The sequence below is a fragment of the Larus michahellis genome, chromosome 3 (genome assembly GCF_964199755.1).
Source record: "Larus michahellis chromosome 3, bLarMic1.1, whole genome shotgun sequence".
Lineage (NCBI taxonomy): Eukaryota > Metazoa > Chordata > Aves > Charadriiformes > Laridae > Larus > Larus michahellis.
Window position 1 is genome coordinate 35,114,305 of NC_133898.1, and position 22,419 is coordinate 35,136,723.

The 22,419-nt window shown below is 42.0% G+C and overlaps 1 protein-coding gene across 4 annotated transcripts in view; it reads left to right on the forward strand.

The window, feature by feature from the left end:
• Positions 1 to 22,419, forward strand: part of EPAS1 (endothelial PAS domain protein 1) — a 119,517-nt gene that overhangs the window by 59,813 nt on the left and 37,285 nt on the right. The window lies entirely within an intron of this gene.

Sequence of the window (22,419 nt, forward strand, 5' to 3'; positions counted from 1 at the left end):
TGCAATGGCATCATTCGTGTCCCTCTGTTCTTCCCCAGTGCTGTATGAACAGCTTGGGGCAGAAAAATCTCCTTAAACTGAGTTTGCTGATGATGACAATGTCTCATGAAACTCAATAGTTTCTCTTTGCCTCTTTGCTCATGCTGGTAGCTCCTGCTGGAACAATCTCCAGCGTATTGGCTCTTTTATTTTTTTGAAGTGTTTCTAAAAGTTCAAGGAAAAGTTATTTGTTGTTTATTGTTTTTTATTTTATTGATTGATTGGAGACAGTTTTAGAAGAATGAGTCCTAACTGCAGTGGGAATGACAATTTCCTAGACAGTTCGGCACACTCGTTCTCCCTCTCCTACCAGTGTCCCTGCTGTTGTTTTAAGATAAATTATAGATGTGGAATAGCGCACAAGTCAGATGCCTAGAGTAAGAGCCAAAGGCTTCAGCTTTGGCAGAGTGGCCGAGCTCCCACCGACTGTATGTCCCCAGGATTCCCCCAGGTTAGCTGGAGGGTTCTGAACTTGCTCTTCCAGTCCAGCTCGCAGAGCTCACGATCTCAAATTACTCAAATTATTCATTGGACCTCTGCTCCAAAAAGAAAAAAAAAAAAAAAAAAAGACATGCGCACCCTTAAGTCCCTTTGTAATGCTTAATAATAGATCGCTAATCGTTTTAATACATTAGAAAACATACACTATCTATGACAAAATGTCTGTATGTTTGTACTAAAGGATTTGTTTTTTCATCCTTTCACAGCACATTTTAAAGAGTGTAAGAAACACTGACTTCTGCAGGCATGAGTAAAGAAACTAATAGAAAATTTGGAGATTTCGTGCTTTTGCCTGTCCTGCTTATGCCCAGTTCAATCCTAATGGGACAGTATTGGATGTAAATGGCCACAGCACTTCTGCTGTTATATATAAACTAAATTTGGGGAACTTTTAGTGTTTGTTATGCACAGTGAACCTCTGGGAAAGCTTCAGCCTTTGACCTCTGTAGTGGGTTATGACAGGGAAGAATCGTAAGAGCTTGATTTAGAGCCATCTGTGGAAAGCTGGTTAAAAATATTCAACTACCATGTTCTTCCTCCTCCCCCCTCTCAGTAAAGGTCCTCTTAAAATACATTCTCTGTGACTTCATTTTTATCATTACTTTGGGAGCCCTGTAGCCAAGCCTGCTTGTAAGGAAATGATTAAATTATATTCATGTTTGTGCTTTGAAATTGCCTTGGTGGTAGTCCAAGAAGTATTTTCTTGCTCTTCCAAATTTCCATGTGCTTGAATATTAATCTATTTTCATCAATGTGACCTGCCCCAGCAGTAAAATTTGTTTGTAATTGGTCATGTAATGATTGCTGAAGGGACATAAAAACTAAACTAAATTTATCTCAGGCTTTTAAAAAACTTATTCTAAGAAAAATAAAGTTTTTATTAGAAAATGAAATGGCATTTGACAGTATCAGAGGGTAATTTGTCAAAAACCTGAATGGTCATTAAAGAAATTATGGTAGCAGAACTCTTTAATTTTGCTTTTACAAAGTAGAATATTTTTTCTTTGAAATACTTTGTCACTAGCTTTTAATTTTGCATTATATGTTAATAAATGTTTATGTTTGGATTGTGGTGGCAATTTCAGACTGAGCAACCCGTAATGACATTATTTGTTGCCTTTGAGAAAGAACCCTTTTATGCGGTCTGTATATCACAAATTAAAACTATCCCAAATATCTAGAATAAAGAATGGGGGTTTTTCTGTGTTTTTTTTTTTTTTTTTTTTAATGGTAGCTCAGGCAGTCTTCAAAGCAAGCCAGAACATCTGGCTGTTAGTTCAGACTCTGAAATTCTGGTTTGCTAACATGGCTTTTTTTTTTTTTTTTTTTTTAAAGTAAAGGTGAAAGGATATTTCACGCAAGAACATAAGGGACTTTATTACTTAGGAAATGGCTATTACTAATGACTATTAGTTGCATTTTTAGAGCAGTCAATAACATTTTGTTGTTTTTCTGGCAAAATAGTTTGTAATGAAAGCCATTATACTATCGCTTAAATGGAAAGGCCACCGTTTGCCCAGAACAGCTGTGTAGTTACATTAGCTTCTATAAATAAGTTTATTATTTTAGATGAAAGTTATAAAGCAATCTGTTTACCTCTACCAAAGTAAGGAGAATAGCTGAAAACATGCCTAAAAAAAGGATGAGGAGGAGCATTGGAACAACATAACATCCTCCAAGGGTTCTTTATGCATATTTAATATTTTAATCAAACACAACTTCTCTGTGGTTTTGTGGTCTGAAGAAAACTGGAAGGAAGGAAAGTGCTTTTTCACTCTTCAGCTGACTGAAATGTAGTAGTTTCCTTGTTTAAAATATTGATTCTCCCCGATTGCCCTGAGATGTTTTTGGAGGCAGATGGGGGGGGGAAACACAAAATAGGAAAATACGAAAACTTTCATTAACTGTATGGAGGGAATAAAAACATTAGCATGCACTCTGTTCTCCTTCAGAAACACATATTGGTTAGATACGGAGGTTTCAGTACCACGTATGCTGAAAATGTGGTCTAAGAGCTTTAATTTACCTTCGTCTGTCAACGTTAATGGACAGAGCAAGTGCTGGAGCTGCTGTAAAACAAATCTGTTTTCCTTTTGTCTGCTGTGCCAGATAATGAAATAAAAGCTAAATTATCACTGATAAAAGTAATTTGCAGAAAAGCAATGATAAAAATATAACAGCAGAGCTTGCCATTAGCAGTTTAAATGGATAATGTTTGCTAGCGCTTGTAACCTACTTCTGTCCTCTGTTTTTTATTGTCTTCTCCCCCTTCCCATGCTAGCAAGGGCCTTTTCAGTAAAAGCTTAAGAGCAATAAAATTATGGGTATGCTGAATCCTGGCAGGGGTAACCTTCTGAGGCATAACTACTATTTTTTGCCCTTCATTTTCTGTACTAAAATATTGTCAAGTCAAAGCATGTAAACAGTTTGAAGTGCTGTTATCAGTGTAGTTTTATCCATCCTAACTTGAGGAATGTATCTGCTAATGACGAAAACTGAGAAAATGGTTTATCTCATTGCACCGCTGGTAACTCTTGTAAACTTATCATGAGTTATGCAATATTTACTGTGAAAGCCTTAGTTCTTGGAGTCATGTGTTCATGACTCTTGGAGTCATGGAGTTTAAGTGAGACTCAGACTTTCCTTTCCTTTCTGTCTGCCTTTTTGTAGGTCTGTATTTCTTTTTTTTTTTTTTAACTCTTAGAGAAGTTTGAAGTCGTGTCCCAGTTGCTCACAGAAGCTCAGAGATGGGAAGGAAAAGGTACATATTTCTGAGCCCCATGTGTTTGTGTGTGTGCACAATGATTCTGTTGTGTGCATATATAAATGTACACGCACACACACAAACGTTTAAGTCTTATAATTTCCCTGTAAGCCAGCCTTATCTCTCTTGAAATTGAGTCATCATTTTTAAATGCTTGGAATTCAGTTTACTTTTATGACGGGAAGCCAGCGTCCAGGGTAAAACATTAGCCATACGGTACTTGAAGGATGATTGGTTTCTTATAAGAGATGGACATGCTCATTGGTACCTTTGTAGTTTTTAAAAGTATTTATTTAAAGGCATTCAGTTGTGAATGACTAAATAGGGAACTGCTAAACTCTAGCTGCAGTACCTAGAAGCAATCTATGTTTGCAGCCTGGACGCTGCTGGGCAGCGCTTGCCAGTTTGCAAATGTCAAGGACAGTGTTACCCTCTCACGTTCCTACGTGGTTCGCCTCTGACCATCCTTCAGAAAACTTGCCCTTTCTCCAGCTCTTGCTGCCAATTGCTGTGCTGCTCTGCGGCTGCTGTGGCTGTCATCCTCGGGAAGCCCTGGCCCTGTTGGTCCAGGCGATCCAGGAAGGCAGGTTGTCCCCCCTTGTCCCCCAAAATAAGACAAGGGCATCTTGAAAGGTGGGGAAACTCTTCTCGCCAGTGCGGCTGTGCAGAATGTCAGCTACAGCACGCAGTCTTGCTGCTGCTCATCAGGCAATCCCTTATAGGCGGAGGCTTATATGATGTCAAAGCTACTATTGTTTTAATATTTTATTGTGCACTAATATCTTGATTTTTCTCATGTAATGTAGGAGAAAAATATCACATATATCAACTTTTATCTGGTGAAAACCTTTGTGTTAATCTTGTAAGTGATATGGGTCTGTATTGTTCTGCAGTGTTTTACTACTGGGGCTGAACGCTATTGTTATAAATTTATAATGTTATAATATTTTGAGCTTTGCTTCTGTATTATGTCCATTCTGTGTGCGGTGCTCTATTCCCTTTGCAGCTTCAAAGTGCTTAGGAAAAAAAGCGTGCTATTAAAAATGTGTTTATAGAGGAACAGATAATTATGTTCTTATTTCGCAATGCTGTCCAAATAGGTAAAAGTTGCCTTCAAAGATGCATGTAGTGCTATGATAATTAGCTATTAATATAATGGAATAATAATAATAATGCCATATTGGAAGAAAACCTAAATTTCAGTTTACTGATGTAAACCCAAATTTATGGCGATAACCTGAAAGCACGGTGGCAGAGGTCTGCTTGCCGGTGTAGAGTGGCAGCCGGTGCTCTGGCTTTTACCAGGCAGGCAGGATGTGATGCACAAGCTGATTCTTTTCATGGCGTGTTAAACACAACTTCAATGAAGGAAAACTTTGATGAGTAACATCAAAGCTGTATCACCGTAGCTGGACAGCAAAGCGCTCTGATGCGTTGGCACCATGTTTATGTACTGGTTAACAAAAGCACCAGAGAAAAAAATGGAGTAGCAGAACTGATGCTTGTTTAGAGACAAAGGCCAGAGCGTGAACTCCCAATGCCCAAGTAGAAATAGGGGTAGTTCTGCTGTACCTATTTGTCATCTTGTAGGTATGAATGGATGTTGGACAAAACAGTTTTGCTGCGGAAAATGGTCCCCTATTCACAGAATCACAGAATGGTAGGCGTTGGAAGGGACCTTTGGAGATCATCCAGTCCAACCCTCCCTGCCAGAGCAGGGTCACCTAGAGCAGGTTGGACAGGAATGCATCCAGCTGGGTTTGGAATATCTCCTGAGGAGGAGACTCCACCACCTCTCTGGGCAGCCTGTTCCAGTGCTCTGTTACCCTTAAAGTAAAGAAGTTTTTCCTGATGGCAGAGTGAAAAAAAGGGGTAGACCACAAAACTACTGAAAATAGAAGGATGAAACCTTGAGAGGTTTTGGAAAATGGTGTCTCTGCTGAAAACTCAGTGTAAAATACATTCGGAAGCGCGCACTACTGCAGAATTAAATCCTGAGGATGTCTGGTCTTAGGCTAGGCTCTTGTTTGAACTTTCCATCCGTCTTCAGGGAGGAGGTTGCAAGTGCCCAACACCTTCTGGCCATCCAAGTGTCAGAAGCACAGTAGAAAATTATCCATTTTATGTAGTTTAGGTGAGCAGTCAGACCAGAGATAAAGCACGTAAGACCTGAGATGTTTGGTCAGACAGCCGTGAAAAGAAGTTTATCCAGGCCAAAACTGGAAAAGACAGTCCAAAAAGCTTTTCAGTAAATGAAATTGTCTTCTTCAAGGGGGGAGTTGTCCTCATTAGGTAGGAGAGCATGTTCCTTTCTGAGATGGGCTGGGAGTGGTCTTGAACGTGCTAATACTAGCAGGGGGCTCACTGAGAAAACAGGCATGGGAGCTTCCCATGGGTGAAGACGGTGCAAGTTGGTGGGCAGCAGCATGGGGAAAAATATTTGAGTGAATGGAAAGTAGATCCTGATGTAAGGTTTATTCTAGATTTTTTTTTGTTTTTTGAGGACTGAGTTGTATCTGCACAGTTGTAGCCATGTATGTTTATAAGAAGGTACTAATTAATAGAAGGTGTATTTTTATCCTTTCTATAAAGTTTTTATGCAGTAACTTTTCTTCTTTTTTACAATATTTCTTGTGGGGGTGAGAAGTGTCTCCTTTAAGACCATTTCTGATCTACCAAGACTCGATACATCAGGCTGATGGGCGGGCTGGACTCTTTTGTTCTTAGAAGTGTTATTCATGGAGTTAAACAGAATTAGTCTTTGTCCTTCTGACTGTTCTCAAAGCTTGCTTAATTAAGGTGATCAGTGCTTGCATAACTGGGGCTTAACAGAGTCCAGATGTTCCTGTATTTCAGCCACACTTGCACCTCTTACCCCGTGTGAAGCAAGACACTTAGGGTGAAAAGTTCTCCACTTCTCTCTTTATCTAATTCTAGGTCTGCACTTGGAAATATTTTCCATGCTCTTGAAGTCTTTCTACACCCATGGGATTTTTTTTTGGTTGTCTGCTTTCCCTTTCCTCTCCCTAAATCTGCTGACGGCACTCCCAAATCTTTCTCCCATTTTCTGAATTGTGTTATCTACTTCCTCCAGAGATGGTTTGATTAAAATCTGGTTTCCAGTTCTCTCCATGCTTCGGGCCTCTGTTGTGGTAGAGAACATCATTTAATGAAGCTCTGTTAGTGGCCCTTCTTGCTTTCTTTAAAGTGATACCCATTTCAAATGCTCCTTGATATTTTTTTTTTCCTATAATGAAGTACAATTGTATTGAGACATTGGAAATTCTATATTATAAACTAGCTAAATATTAATTCTTTCTTGGCCTATGAAATTATGTGAAATTTTCATTGCTTTTTGTAGTAGACTTGTAGAAAAGAGTTACTTTTTCCATGCAGACCCCTTGTTTTCTTTAAACTTCCCCCCCAAACTGTCGTTTCTACCCACGTTCTTTTTTTAAACCTTTATCCTTCTCTCTTGGTAGACAAGTAACAGGGCTGATGCGGAAATCTGGATGTTCCTTTCCATGCCAAACAGTCACTGCCAACTAGTAGCTGGTCTGGCGTAAGGAGCGTGACATGTCCCAGGAGGATCTGAGAGCAAAGTATTTCCTGCTTATTGGCATTGCTACGAGACAAGAAAACATCAAATAAAACGTTTTTTGAAGCTCTGTGTTCTGAACTCCCATCCATGCAAGATGGGAATAACTCCATTTAAGTTAGTGTGGTGAGGCGAGAATTGTTCCCGGGGACAGGTGTGATGTGATCCCCCAGACTCGGGGAGGGGAGGCTTTGCCTTTGTAGTGTTGCAGGCTAGTCCTTCATCCTGGACTCCATTGTGTCCCTGCTGTGGCCTCTTCCTTTGTACTGCAAGCACCATTGTTTGGATGGAGTTTCAGATGATTTTTTTTTTTTTTTTTCTGTCCTTCATGTGCTTGGGCTCCCTGTTTGTGTGTGGGGATGAGTGTCAGCCCTGCATCCCTGCTCTGAGTTGGAGTCTGATTGATGGGTCAGACACGGGACAACCCACTCCCCGTGTCAAGGATGTTTTTCCCAGTCACTTTGTTGCTGTTTTGGTTTTAATGCTAAAACAAGGAAGTGAGGAGTTTAACATTTCAAGGTGATGATTTGAATAGCTTCAGCTCCCCAAAACATGGGAAAGACGTTTTGAGACTGGCTTTGCAAAGCTGTTTTGAGTTAGCCCTAAATCAGAGGGTATGGAGGGTATGCTCTGTGGCATTCAGTCCTTCCCACGTAAACCCTGGGGAGGGGTCACACGGCAACAGGCCCTGCAAGCACTGCCTGTAGCCACCCTTCGGTTCTTACTGTCCAGAGCAACTCGTCTGTAGACATGTTCATGCCAGGCAAAGTCGTGTGATGGTGAGTACTAATGAACAGCGTAATTCTAAAAAGCACCTAAGTAACGATTCGCTGTGGCTGGCACATGCATAATGCGGAAGGAGAAATAGCATTCACCAGAGTAGACGCAAACACCGTATTTTCTGGGAACTGGGCCGGGGGTGTGAGGGTGTCTGTGCGTGTGGGTTTTTCTCCCCAGACCCCATAGCTTATCTTGCTTGTTTTTCTGTCTTGCCTCTCCCCTCTGGCCAGCCTCCAGTTTGTAATTCTGGGTTCTTTCCTACTCAGCCTGAAGTTTTCTCATGTTAAATGTTTGTTTTGAATTTGCACCTTGTTTCTGGCCAGAACAGATTGGTGATGCAAGGCCTGCTGCTTAGGAGATTTTTCAACATGTAAAGCAGCGGCTGAAAGTCAAGTGGTGTTGGGTTGGCACGCCTATGTGCCCAAAATATCTTCAAACCTATAAAAATAGGCAGTAAGAAATTAATTCTCGCAGAGGGAAAATAAAATCTCTGCAAATATTTTGACAATGAAGGTGACTGACCAGTACAGCAACCTGCTAAATGTTACAGTGGGTTGGTTCTGCATCCCTGAAAGTTGCTTAAATTGACCTGATTGTTCTTTTAAAGAAATGCTCAGATTCAAACTGTATTACTTCAAGCAAATCCTGCAACCTCTGATCTACAGGTTAGACAAGTTGTTGGCATTTTTCTTCCTTTCTGGGCTGATGAGGTTTGACACTGTCATTCATGCTTCTCCCAGAGCTGTTAGTAAGCCAGAGCTTCAGGGAAACATGTCTTTGTTCAGGATTTTAATAAAACATGCTATAATCATAATGAATAAAATCCCTGCGTCGGCAGAGGCATGGGCCTACGCCCTATCTCCACTCTGATTTGAAGCTTAATTGAAAATTTAGCAGATCACTGGACTTGCCTATTGTCACACCGTGGGTCAATTTTACTGCCCTTTCAGAAGGGGTTTTTCCAGCTTTTGTTGGTTAAAGCTAAACAACCTCTTCTCAGCTGTGGTAAACATTTATTGGTAGATAATTAAGTTTTATTTAGTATTATTGATGAAAATCACCTATTTGATTCTTATGATCTGAGGTATTGGACCTCTCTAAGTGGAGAAACTGTGGTTGAAATGTTCACCCATGCGCGATTGTTCTGCTAATGACTATTGTTCTTTTGGAGTCCTTGGAGATTTTTTCCAATGTTTTCAAGTTTTCTTCAAAAGACTAGTGGGAGGGTCAACAGAAATTGGTGGAAGTCCATTACGTGTATGAGGAAATGATAATAAGAATGAGGGGGAAAAGTTGATATTGATTATTGTTACATACAAACATGAATAAGATTTTTTTTTTTTACGTTGGGAATAAAATGAATAGAATGTAAATAAGTGTATTCCTCTAAGGCTTGTTATTTTACAAATGTACCATTGACTAAAAACTATGTTAAATCAAGTTTAAATCATATTTGTACAATTTAGATTGACCCCATTGGGTGTGCTATGCCTTGCTCTAATTATTACTGTTGTTTTCCATATGCATTGCATTATAAAGGTTTCTTAGTCTTAAATGTATTTCACAGTAGCATACAGCTGTTCCCGTAAAAGAGTTAAATATTTATTCATGTTCTGTATTTTGTGTGAAAGGACTTTCTCTTTTTTTTTTTTCTTTCTGTCTATGAAGGAATAAAAATCTTTTTATAATTACTCTTGGCCATAGAAGCATGTTTTGTACAAATGTAGCTAACTATACTGGCATACAAATACAATTCAAAAGAATATGTTAATGCAAGAAGCAATTTTACCTTTAGGATTCAGCTTGTATCAGCCCGGGTACACGGTGCTCTTTCTGTGCCTGCCTCATCCCTCTTCTGCGCGAGTCTTTGGTGTAGGGCTGTGGTACAATTGTTTCTCAGTGTACCTCATCTTTGGCCTCTGTACCATCCCAGTTGTGTTTTGTAATAGCAAAATCATCAGTTTTGGCAGTGAGTGCAGCTTCTTTTTTTTTTTTTTCCCTTTTCTTTCTGCTTCTCCTGAGAAAGCAGTCATTTAGTCATTTTTGGAAAAGTTGTGCAGTTCAGTTGATTACTTTATTTAATTTAGCAAAGGACAAAAAGAATAAAAATTGCATTTTCCAAGGACCGCTGTAAGGAGGCACAAGGTATGTTTACAAAACAGTATTGGTGGTTATTGAGACTCTCAGCTCCAAGCGGATGAGAGCACCCTCACCCTTGCCTTGGGAAGTACCATCTGTTTTGTGTAACTCTTGTGACCCCTTATGCATGTACTGATACAGTTGCATGCATTTCAGCCTGCATATCTTGGTCTTTCTTGTCAGAAATTTGGCTGCTATACAGTTAGAATCAAAATAGTGAAATAGGGAGGTACCACACCCTAACAGATGCAAAGTTCTGATAGATGGCCAAGACCTGCCTGGTTGTAATGTGTTTCTTGTTAAGTAAGCTGACAATTGTGAGTTGTACCAAATTAAACAAAAAAGCCTGGCTTCTTTTCTGAAAGAACTGAGTTTCACCTACCTACCTTTGTCATAAACAGAATTTATTAGAGTTATTGGACTCCCACCTCCTGCTGTCTTGGGTTGATGGGACCATGATGGAGATGAGAATCGGGCCCAATATACGCGTATGTGCCTTGTTTGCTTACCTTTAAGGAGAATAAAAGCTCCAGCAGGAATAACGACAAAATACTGATATGGTAAATCACAGTTCTGAAGTATAAACCAGAAAATATGAAGAAATGTGGCCATGTGAATTTACCATTGTATACACGCTGAATGCCTCCTACCTTTGCTGCTCCCCATTTATCATCATCATTTATTTTTGTCTAGAGTAATCATCCTTTGATTGTGGATGCGTAGAAGTTTAAGGAGTCAGTAGGCAGTAGAAGGAGAGGAAACAATAAAGCAAGGAACACCAAAAGAGAAAGGCTGCATCCAGTTATTCACTTTGTATTACAACACAGACTGCCCTTATATCAGTTCCCTTTGAAAGTTTGTGTTTAGCGAGTAATTATTCAGGGACATGTGTCAGAAGAGCTAGCAGCCATTTCCTTACAGAACCAAGCCTTAATTTTTAAAATATTTGAAATACTGCAGTTGAGTGTGGAGAGACCACAATTGTTTCCTCCTCGAGCACCGGAGTTTCGATGCCCCCCTGGCTTCTGCCGCGGCAGTGGGTGCCGAGAGGCAGGTCAGCAGTTGAGAGGGCCCCTTGGGGCTCTGCCAGCGGCTGAAGGTGTGTGCCGTGAGGTGGGCAGGAAAGGCACTGCTTGACCCCAAGTTGTATCGCTCCAGCCCCTGAGTTTAGCTGGAAATGCAGAAAAACTTCCTAACTTTGCTGAAGTGCTGGTTTTCTGGCCTGACCCTTTGGTTCAATCCTTTTCCCTCATAGTAAGGGGAGAATATAATTTACCCCAGCTCAAAAAATCTTCGATTTTTACCAACTAGTGTCAGGCTTAAATACTAATGAGAGATTAAAATCACAGCACGGGAAGTTATCCCTATTTCAGTTTACCCAATGCGTTAATTAAGAGGAGATGGACAATTAAAGAGTTACTGTATAAAATAACAGCCCCCTGAAAAGAAAGCAGGAACTAAGAATGAGCTGTGTCCCGGGATGTTTGTACAGACAAAACTGACACCCCAGAGGGCAAAAAATGTAGCCTGGCTCTCAGGATCTGCACTTGATCGTTGTTGCAGGAAGTGGAGGAAACTGCATTACATGGAATGATCAAAATTTAGAGCGTCTGTATTGTTATTCTCAAGAATTATTATTCCCTGCTTGCCAAAGAAGTGGCTGTTTAATCTGTCTTTCTGGACATCCATCTTCTTGCTGTGAATGGATGGCTACAAGTGGCCAAGAGATGGAGGGGGAGAAACCATTAAATTCCATCATAACCAAGCGCACATTGAAATGATTAAGGTCCAAAAGGTAAAGAAGGATCAGCATTATTTCACAAAGATTTTATTGCAAGAGCTGTTTTCTTAACTTTATTAGCAAGAGTGTATAGAAGGTTTGCCATTTTGGAAGAACAAGGCATGGCTTATTAACAGGCAATGGCGCAAAATAATTTTGATGATCACTCTGAGCGTTCTCTAAAGGAGACAAAGCATTTTCATCTTGAGCTGCTGTGCACCACCACTGCTGTCTTTGGAGCATCCAACGCAGAGGCCTTGGGCTTGAAACAAAGTGACATGAAGTGGACAAATTTCCTTTGTAGATACTCGAGCCCTCTTTATATACTGAACTTGGGTGCTGCAGAGGGCATCATCAGAGAGCAGCCCAGAGCCTTAGAAGAAGAACCACCTCTTCTTGTGTTCTCAAGGTGGGGGAACTTCACCTGCTTGATCTTTGCTCTGTTGGTAACCAGGAGACAGGCCTGTGTGAGAGCACAGCCTCTGTACCTTCAAAGACTGGCCTCCACTATCTGCTGATTTCCGAGACCTGTTTCATTATGGGTTGATTTCATAGCTCCTTTTCTGTCTTGCGGTTGTTTTATCTTAAATATTTTATTAGTTCTAACCACTGTTTTATTTGGCAGAATTAGCAAAAGAAAATCACAGCTGAAATGCATTGTGGAGGGTCATTCACTTATAGAACAATTTTTAAAGTTGTGACAATATATTTACTTTATGATCTCTATAAATGCTCACTGTCCTTTATTTACCAGCAAATACTGTTTAAAATTTTGATGACTTTACTCTGGAAATAAAGGTGTTTAGTTGAGTCTGCTTACATAGACAGCCTTGAGATGCATGAGAGAAGAAAGGTGGTGGTGGAGATTTCGGTGGATGCTTGCAGACCTCTTACATGGCTCTGTTTGGTGAAGATCTCTGCGTCTTTATGGCTTGCTGATTTCTTTTCAGGGGCTGGAGAACCTACAACATATCGAAGGGTGGGCTGTTTGTTTTCTCTGTGTTGTTTTTATGTACTGAAATATTGTAGTGAAAATAGCTGGGTGGGGTGTAATGAATGTTTTCAAAGACCTTCCTTTGAAAGAGGCTTTTTTTCCAGCCCTTGGTGGTCACCACCCAATTTCCGGTGCTGTGTGTGCCTCTCTCATTGTTCCTACCCACAAGGGCCCCTTCTGTGAGCCTGTCAGCAATGTGCCACCGCCACGAGATAAAATGTCGTGGGACATTGGTCTGAGCCTGCTGAAGCGCCAGGGTTTCCACCCACAAATGTTGGTGGATATTGCCCAAGGCATAACACAGCGTGAGATCATAAAACTTGGGATTTGTCAACAATTTTTGGCATTACTCTTCCAGTTGTTTACGGTTGAACGGGTTGGAGGCTGAAGCGTAGGTACGCGAGCCACTGATAGTAAAGTCATGTGATGGCAGTGTTTGTCCCTTAGGCTTGAAATAAAGCTTAATTGAAAAATTGTCCTCTTTTACCTGTAGTTGCACCATCTTGATAAATAATGCTGGTTGTGGTTTGGTATGGGCTGGGATGTGGTCAGTGCCCCATGTGAAAAATGAGTCTGGTTTTGAGTTTAACTTCTGGGCCCCCCCTCCGGCCTGTGAATTGCACTTCGTTCACCTTTAGCTTTAACCCGCTGGTGAAGAGATAAAGCACATCCTTTGGTATGTGTTTTTTAGAGTAGGTAAATAGTTGGGTTATCTGAAAACAGATCTTAGCAATACCTGCTGAGCGTCTGAGCAACAATATGTATGGACCTCTAGATTAGCTGTCAAAATTGACTGATTGCTACAAGAAATACCACAAGATAAGGATCTGTAATCTCTCAAACACAAATCATTGATAGAGATCTCGGGGTTGTGCGTTGTCATAACCTTATCCCTGCTGCTGCAGTGCGATCCCAGCTCTAGTTGTGCTGCAGGGACTCTTGAATGTCTAAGTGGAAACTATAAAGAAAAGCAGAGTGGTACATTTATCACCCCCAAAAAATTTGCTGATTTGAAAGCAAGTTCAGTTTTGGCCAACGTTGAAACAGTCCTTTCTATAGCTTTGTTTAGTGGGTTTGGTGGTGGGCTTTTTTAGTCCACAAGTTATCTCTGAAACTTGCCATATCTTGGCTGGTATCAAAGAGTTGATTGCCACAGGGAAGGAATCCACAATCCCGTATCTTGATGGAGCAGAGCAGTGCAAAATGAGTCTTGGGCGGGGGGGGAAGACAGACTTTAGTTGACTTTGTGCTCCTCTGATTGCGATTTGACCGTGCGCTGGGCTGCTTGTTTCTCTCCAAAGTTCCTTATTATTTGGGAAGATGGAGGAAGTGTTTCGCTTATCTGTTTTAAGTGTGGGCTGTAGCAGCTTTACAGGAGTGATCCAGAGCTGTCCTGACCCTTTCTATGACCGGCACTGGGGCTTGCTGAGCGTGCAGTGACTTGGAGCAGGAAACTGCTCTGCCTGAAAACTAAGCCGTGAGAAAAGTCTCTCTGCCATCTAGCCCTAATGCAGGGAATGGGTTAAAAAGGCAAAAAGGCAATGTCTCTGTCTGCCCTAACTGCTGATCAAACAGCAGCCTGGCATCTCCTCTGCACGCTGTGGGCCTCCTCCCGTGGTTCCACGGGGCTGTGCCTTGCCCCGGGAGCAACGTGTTCGGCACGTCCTCTGAGGTACCAGGCTCATGCTGGCGTGGCGACTGCAGGACGGGCTGCACTCACGGCAGCATCATAAAATAATCCAGGACCAGATTAATGGCTCCTGAAATCCTAATACTTATCTTTCTGGTTCAAGGTACTCATAAAACTAGAGAGAAAATGGTAGAACATAAATCCTGTAGACGTTGTTTTGCTTACTGTGATTAAATTTATCAGACTCTGGTGACATATTGTGAACCTACATGCTTTTAAAAAATACGTGTTCCTGCAGCTTCAGTAAGGTTTTCAACATTGAATTCCCAAAGTACTATTTCGCTGCTGAAGTGACAACTTCAGTATTCACAATGATACTTTTAATTGCAGGTGCAAAGTGTTTGTTTTTTTTTTAGTAGCATCTTTAAATGCAACTAGTGGTATAAAAAAAAGATGCTAGTGGTATAAGCACTTTAAAACTGTATCGGTGTAATGCTTTTTGTCTCAGCAGCTTAGCCAGGAATGTTTATGAAAATAAATAAAATACAAATCGAGTACAGCTTAATTATTAAGACTAAAGGCACCATCAGAGCTTCAGGCATTGGAGAAGTTCCAGTCTTACATGTGGTTTTAAAGTTCATATGAAATTTATCCTGTCTAAAGAGCTGGTGTGTTCCCCATTGAAGAAAACATATTCCTGGCTGTGTTACTGTCAGCTGTGGTGGTCCTAGGATGACATGGACTTAGTGAATCATAAATATGCTCAGTGACAGCAAAAGTCTGGTATTCACTAAGGCCTCATCTCTTGATACTCTAGTTGTACTAGCCAAGCCCCTTGTCATTGTGCCAAGCATCCCTTGAAAAGGCCTAATGAGAATGGAAATGAGTTCCTCGCCCTTAACACAATCTCTTCCCTGGTCTGTCCCTGAGACGCTCATATTTCTCATTTTCCTGACTGTCATCTGCCTGTGGTTTTAAACTTTGAAGAAATTATTGCATCACATATTGATATGGCAGCTGGTGCCAAGCTTTACAGAACTAGCAGTGATTTGTTATTTAGTGGGTATGTACAGAAGCACTAGGAATCCCCCCATCAAACCAAGGAGTCAGTGGTGTTACTGTAAGTTAGGGCAGCTTTAAAGGAAGGGTGGAAGGTATTTCATTTCCTTATTTTTGTAATAGCCCTTTCTGTTCGTAGGTTTTCTTGTTACCTTCGAACTCTCATTTCCTCTATTAATGAATTCCTCATTTTGGCGTCGTTTGTCTGTGTACTGGGTACCATATCCCAATGTGCGGCAACGCTGTTTCAGCACTTAACAGTCATGAGCACTCCATGTATTTTCGAGCCGTTTTTTTCCTTCTTAATCCAAGAATAACTCTATGTCCTTCCCCTTCCTATCGTCCTTGCTGCTGTGCTGAACCTGAGCATCTGGGGTCTTCTCAGACTTTAGAAATAGTTATTTTCACTGGAAAGAGGTATAAGGAGGGATCTGTATGGCACTGTGTATGGGTTTCATTCACAACTTTCATAGTTTGGCCCAAGTTCCTGGTGAGCGAGTAAATTGCTGTTTGTAACAGTTTTTATTTACTCATGGTCACTTTTATTACTTTACCGGAGGGGGGCTTTCAAAAGCACAGCATGCCATCCAGAATAAACTGCTCGTCAGGTAGAATGGTTACAAATACTTTTAAAAGGAATTTTAAGGCTAAGTAAGCATGACCGCTGGCTGCTTGGTGTCTATGCAAGCAGTGTGGTTCCAAGATAGCTATGGAGTGAGTGCCTCACAGCCAGCGAAACTCCTGTTTAGATATTGTGCTGGTTTAAATCATCTAAGCATTTGCCAAGCAGAAGGCAAAGGAAAATATAAACACACAGCAAAATATGGATTTTCTAGATTGAAATAAATCTGTGTTGTTATCTAAGAGTGCTGCCTGTTAAAATATCTTTATTGAGTTTTTACTGGTTTGAATTAGAAAGTCTTTTTAATGCTAAATGTCTCATAATGTTTTTCATTTTTTGTACTGTATTTTCTTATCTTTGCATCCCTAGAACGTATTTTTCTTGTTCTGCAAGTTAGCATTTGAAGCTTTAACTCTAAACTGTTTGAAATGCACACTTACTACAGAAATTTCATGTGACAGCTTAATTAACTGTGGATTCTTGACCTTTAAAGTGCTGGAGCTAGATACATTTAATAACCAGCCATTGGATATAAAGTAATATGCTTGTTGGTTTACTGACTTGCATACATGGCAGTTTGAAGCAAAGTCCAAGGGTCACCAAAATCATGAAGTAAACTGAAGCGAGTCAGTCTGAACTGTGTATTTCAAAGCGTTGTACGAACGTGTCATGCAGTATGTATGTACTAGTGAAGGCTACCAGATTATATACAAGGTATTTTTATGCAAGGTGCGGATTACGATTTCTCTAAAAGCTTCTGTGATCTGGAGCCTACAAGGTGGGAGTGTAATTCGGTGCAATTACTGTGCTGCTTAGTCTTAAACAAGCAAGCGTGTGTGTACACAACCGAAGTATCGACCCATATAGACTTGTTGAGAGCAGCGAAACCTTGAGCAGAAGATTGCTATCTCAGCAAGTCCCCTCCATCAGTTTAAAGGAGGCCACCGATGTCCTTGACAGAAGGGAAGATCGCTGAAGCTGACCATCCGGCACCGTTATTGGCTGAGTGGGTACCAAGGGCTTTGAGGGGGTAACTGCATGCTGGAAGGACCAGGGAGATGTATGGGTGGAGCTGGTGGGCAGGGATTACTTGTGAGGAATTAATTACTGGTAGGATTGAGACTGCAGAGAGCGAGTATGGTCACAGCCAGTGGAAACAGTACCGAAATGTCAGGGCAGTCCCTCTCTGCTGAGACGAGGAGGGTTGTGTGGGTATCTAACCCTACTACAGACCAGCAAGTGACACCATATGCTTGCGCCTAAGATTCTGTGCGGGGGGTGGTCTGTTTGCCCCAGTGTTTGTGGGGCTGATCCCCGCTGTGTGTGGGTCACAGTTACCTTCTGTGGGTGCCCAGGCAGGGAGGGCAGTGGCGGCAGCACAGCCCCTGGCCAGGGCTGGTTGCCCCAGCATTTTTCCCAGCTGCCAGAGTCCAGAGCCATCACAGCAGTGAGTGACAATCCTTAAGATGACATGATATTTTCCAAGGGTATTTAAGCCAGGTGGGTTACATGGGGCCTCAGGTTTTGCCAATAAGTTGCTGTGCCTGGAGTTTCCAGTCCTGCAGTAAGAGAGGCTTTGGAAAGAGAGATTATGATCTTCACCCTGGGTGTGCAAGACCTTTGTCTGCAGTCATTCCTGCTGATTTCAGTGAAGCTGTGTCGCAAGGGGCTGTCGGAGATGAGCAAGGGGATAGGAATCCGGCTCCCGGGATCTGTGCAAGGCATTCTTACACTGCTTCAGATGCTTCCATCCAGCGGGTGGGATTGCATGCTCTGTTCCCGTGAGTGGGTGTACCCTTGGGGACTGGTTTGTTGTTTGGGTTCTTGGGAGAAAGCATGGAGAGCTTTTGCTCCTGAAAATTCAGGAGCTTCACCTGAGAGAGCAAATACTTGCCAGTTGCTTGTCATCTTTGCTCACATGCGTTGGCCCATAAATTCTATTTTTAGAGTGCAAACTAAACATGGCCAGGAGGGAGTGGGAAATCATGTAAGCAGCCGTCCCGGGGGTACAGTGCCATAGTTGTGTTCTGTGGCAGGGAGCTGCCTGTAATGCCTAAACTCTTCCACTCCCTTCGGCTTGCACATGTGTGAGTGCTGTGGCCCCACAGCATTGTCTGGCAGCCCTGGGAGAATCTTTGTTGGGAAGCGGCGCCTTCCTTTTCCTTCTCCTCCAGCCTCCCGACCAGCCTCTGCCCAGCCAAGTCCTGAGTGGAGTCCCCGGGCCTATCCCTCAGCTCAGTCACCCTGTTTCTGGCAGAGATTTGAATGTCTCCATTCCTTCCTAGTTGTTTTGTAGGGAATGGTCATGCTGCGATTGCAATGTGAGGGGTGCACGTGTGGCTGAGCGGGGCCTGATGCTGCCAGATCCCAGGATTCCTGAAGGAATGAGTGTCGGGGAGCTCCTGGGAAGCTTCCCCTGCCATACCTCTGGGCCTTACACTAGTATATGGGGGGGTTCATTTGTGGTCATTTCTCCCCTCTCTCCCCTCTGTGCTTTTAAAAATCTGACACAGGTTTGGGTGAGGGAGGTTTCTGCTCCTGCTTGCGTCACTTTCTCCCAGCAGTGACGCACACATGTGCTCTTTTTTTGCCACATAAGTGGGTGGTTTATGTGCTAGGAGGGAATGATTCATGCATTAGCTAGAGCCTGGGCCTTTTTTCTATTGCCCTAATGATGTGCGAAGGGGATTCGGTGTCAGCCTTTCCTCCTGGCCTTCAAAAGGGCAGGCTGTTGAGTGGTGACATTTTCACTCTCGAGTTGTGGGTAGTCCAGCTTTGCCTGGGTAAAATGCTAATCCTAGGCATAAAATGGGGCTAACTGCAGAGAGACTTCATGTCCTGCTGCCTGTAAATGAAAACTGTGAAAATACTGCTTTTTGTGCCAGAATTCTGTCACTCAACTGCAATTTTTGGGGGCTTTTGCAACCAGGGCGAGTAAGCAGAGAAGGACCGTCTGTGACAGGGGTGTCCCTGGGAGGGACAGCAAGCAGGTGTAGGGCTGGAGCACCTCTCCTATGAGGACAGGCTGAGAGAGTTGTGGGTTTTTGAGCCTGAAGAAGAGAAGGCTCCAGGGAGACCTTATTGCGGCCTTTCACTATCTGAAGGGGGCCTACAAGAAAGCTGAAGAGGGACTTTCTACAAGGGCATGTAGTGATAGGACGAGGGATAACGGCTTAAAACTGGAAGAGAGTAGATTTAGATTAGATATCAGGAATAAATGTTTCACTGTGAGGGTGGTGAGCACAGGAAGAGGTTGCCCAGGGAAGTTGTGGATGCCCCATCCCTGGAAGTGTTAAAGACCAGGCTGGATGGGGCTTTGAGCAGCCTGGTCTAGTGGGAGGTGTCCCTGCCCATGGCAGGGGGTTGGAACCAGATGATCTTTGAGGTCCCTTCCAACCCAAAACGTTCTATGATTCCATGATTCTATGTCTGCTGGGAGGGAGGGGAAGCTGTGTAGGGCAAGCAGCAGGGGGTGTTGGGGCTGTTTTGGACCCCCCTTGGTGTTGCTTGTGCTGGGCTGGCTACAGTCACAACGCGACTGGAGGCTGTGCTGGGGGAGAGAAGATGGGGAGGAACATTGAGGTGCAGGAAGCTACAGGGGGGAAATGCTTGACAAGCAAATTGTTTGTTTATTTAAAATGATAATGGGTGAGCAAGAAAGTCTTTTGAAATCAACCAGGCAGACCGATTCCTCCCCCTGTTTTCTGATGTGAGAAAGTTCTCATGCGGTGTGTCATAAACGACGATGTCTCTCTGCAGAGAAACAGGCATGACAGTCAGAAGCAGTGTTGAGGGAAAGCATTTGCAGCACAGAGGGAAAAAAAAAGTCATTCTCTGCTCATAGCATTAGTTATTAGAAACCTTGAGCAACCCATGGTTAATGAAACCAGCTTGTCTCATTAGCCACACTTCAAAATTATATTTACAGAGGTTAGCAAAACTAAATATTTTTCTTTGTGGCCAGAGTGGCGTCATGAGAGACCCTGTCTTATACAACCCGTTTTTACAGCAGGAATTGCGACACGGCTTTGGCCTTGGTTCCCAAAGTTCCATATTTAAACGAGGAGGGATTGGATCTTGTTTTGCCCAAGCTGGTTCTAATGTGAAAATTGTGGCCTCTAGATTTACGGCAGAGCTCAAACATTTATGGTGCAAGTTAAATTTTCTAAGCTGCAATTGGAAATTCTCACAAATGTTCCCATGTAGTCTTTGTTCTGTTTGGTTTTGTTTTGTTTCTACTCTTTTATTTCATTGGTAGAATTAGAAACGGCAAAGATTTGTTCCTAGTCTGGCATCTTTATAGGCACAATGTAGAGACATTTTTCTTTATAGAGAGCAAGACGTACTTCTGAAAGAATCATCGGTGTAAGTAGTTCACATAGCCCTCCCGTTCCCAACACCTGCCCTGGGAGGGCATGGGGCATTTTCTGTTGTATGTTCTCAGACAGCTGTATGAAGGGACTTTTTTTATGTGGATGTAGTACGACTTTTACTTGGCAATCATAAAAGTAAGGAGTTAGTGTCACCTTGAGAATATCTGATTCTTTATGTTCAAACTTGGGCGGGTCAATGTTCGCTTCAGCGATGCCCTGAAGTCATTACCAAAGTTGGATCCTGCCATTATGTACCAAAATGTGTGTAGGCCGCATCCCATGCGTACCTCCTGTAACAGATGCCATGTTAGAAAATATTCACCTCAGGCAAAATAATTGTGAAAGAGGTTTGCTGAGGGCTGATCATGGATCTTGAGAAGATACCGTAAGCATTTATGAGGCCCCTTGCCCTGTTAGCACACCCACTGGCGGGCACCTATCTGATCCCTAAACATATGACTAGCTCCACGTGTTTTGCAGCACGAGGGCCTTACTGATGTGTGGTGAGCACATTTCTGGTTTGGATAACCGTGTTGAATGCCCAGCCTTGCCTAGGGCCCAGCAAACACCTTTCTGTAACTTTACTCTTAGCATTTAATACACACCCTGACTCTTTTTCCTTTCTAATTTATGAAGCCACTTGCAATTTCCATGCTAGAAGCTTTTGCAGACAGCCTAGCTCTTCTAGAAATGATTGTCTTCTTTAGAATACATTACTATTTATTAATACTCTTTTTTCTATTTTATGCAGTTTTATATAAGACCAGCTGTGATTGGAACATTTCTAGGATTAAGTGATGCGTTTAATGTTTGTTTTCCTTATCTTCACACAAAGAATATATTTATTGAAATATCCCATTTTGATAGGACTATTATTTTTTTCCAGTTGCTCCATTTTTAGTTCTTATTATTTTATACTGACATTGGAAAAAAGTGGCTTATAAGCTGCTTCATTTTTAGGCGGCCTTGCAAACGGAGAGCTGCCACTGGTGATTCTAGAAATGAATGTGCAGCCCCAACAGCAAAAATGGCAGGGCTGATCTTCTCCGCACCCTGTTCTGTGCTCATCCAAGCTGTGCTGTTTTCACTGATACAGCATTACAGGACTCTGCTTGAAAATAAATATTTTGTGTTGGCGGGACTAAGGTGCAAAACCTCAACTTGTGCAAGTGAAGGAAATTTGTAGCATCAGCAGAGCTACATGGGGTTGAAATAGCTGATAGTTTTGAATAGGTTCAGGTTCTTCATGTTCTGAAATCAGAATTATATTTTATGAAAGAACCTTAGAGTCAGTGAAGTTCCCTATTAAACTGTCCTATCCCAGATCCATTATACGTATAGCCCTCATATTTCTCGTGTGTTAAATTTAGCTTTATGTCCCTCAGTGGCTTCATTTTGCATACTTGCTTCATAAAATGCCTTCCCCTTCGTTATTTCCTGCACTTCTGTTCTCTGTGGAGTTTGACGGAGGCTGACTCTATCAGTCATGTTATTTTACTCAAGAAGGAATCTATTTTCATAGACAATGGAGAGATGGTGATTTAATTAGAATAGTTTCTACGAAGCTATTCTTGCAAACAACAGTATTTTCTTTCCCATTTTGTATCCTTCATGGTCAAGAAAAGGTCGTTTTCCAGAACAGTGTTGGATTAAAAGCTGGGACAGTTCTATATACAAACATAGTTTGATACCCTATTATTACTTTTATTTTAATGTGAGGTACAGCTATTGAAATTCTACGACACTGAAATATCTACGACACAGTCATATGCACTGTAATTGTTTCAGCTTTAAAATGGATTGTCACGTCATCCCAGAGTATTTTTCAAGTCAATTAATTTAGATTGAACAAACAAAATTTTATTTTTAACGTTTCCTGAGTCCCAGGAATGATAGTTTGCTATTTCGTTTCGAATCTCTCTCCTAAGGCAGATCTTGATCCTGTTACACTCAATGGGGATCCAGGGTGTCCAAAGGCTGACTTGTGTAGAATCGGAGCCCTTTCCAGCTGTGGCAGTCCTTTCTTAATTTCCATTTTAAAAGGAGTAAATAGATACTAAAGTCTGGTCAGTTGATTTAAACCAGTTGATAGAACGGATTCATTGCTGAGAAGGTTTACTCTTGTAAATGCCTCTCTCAG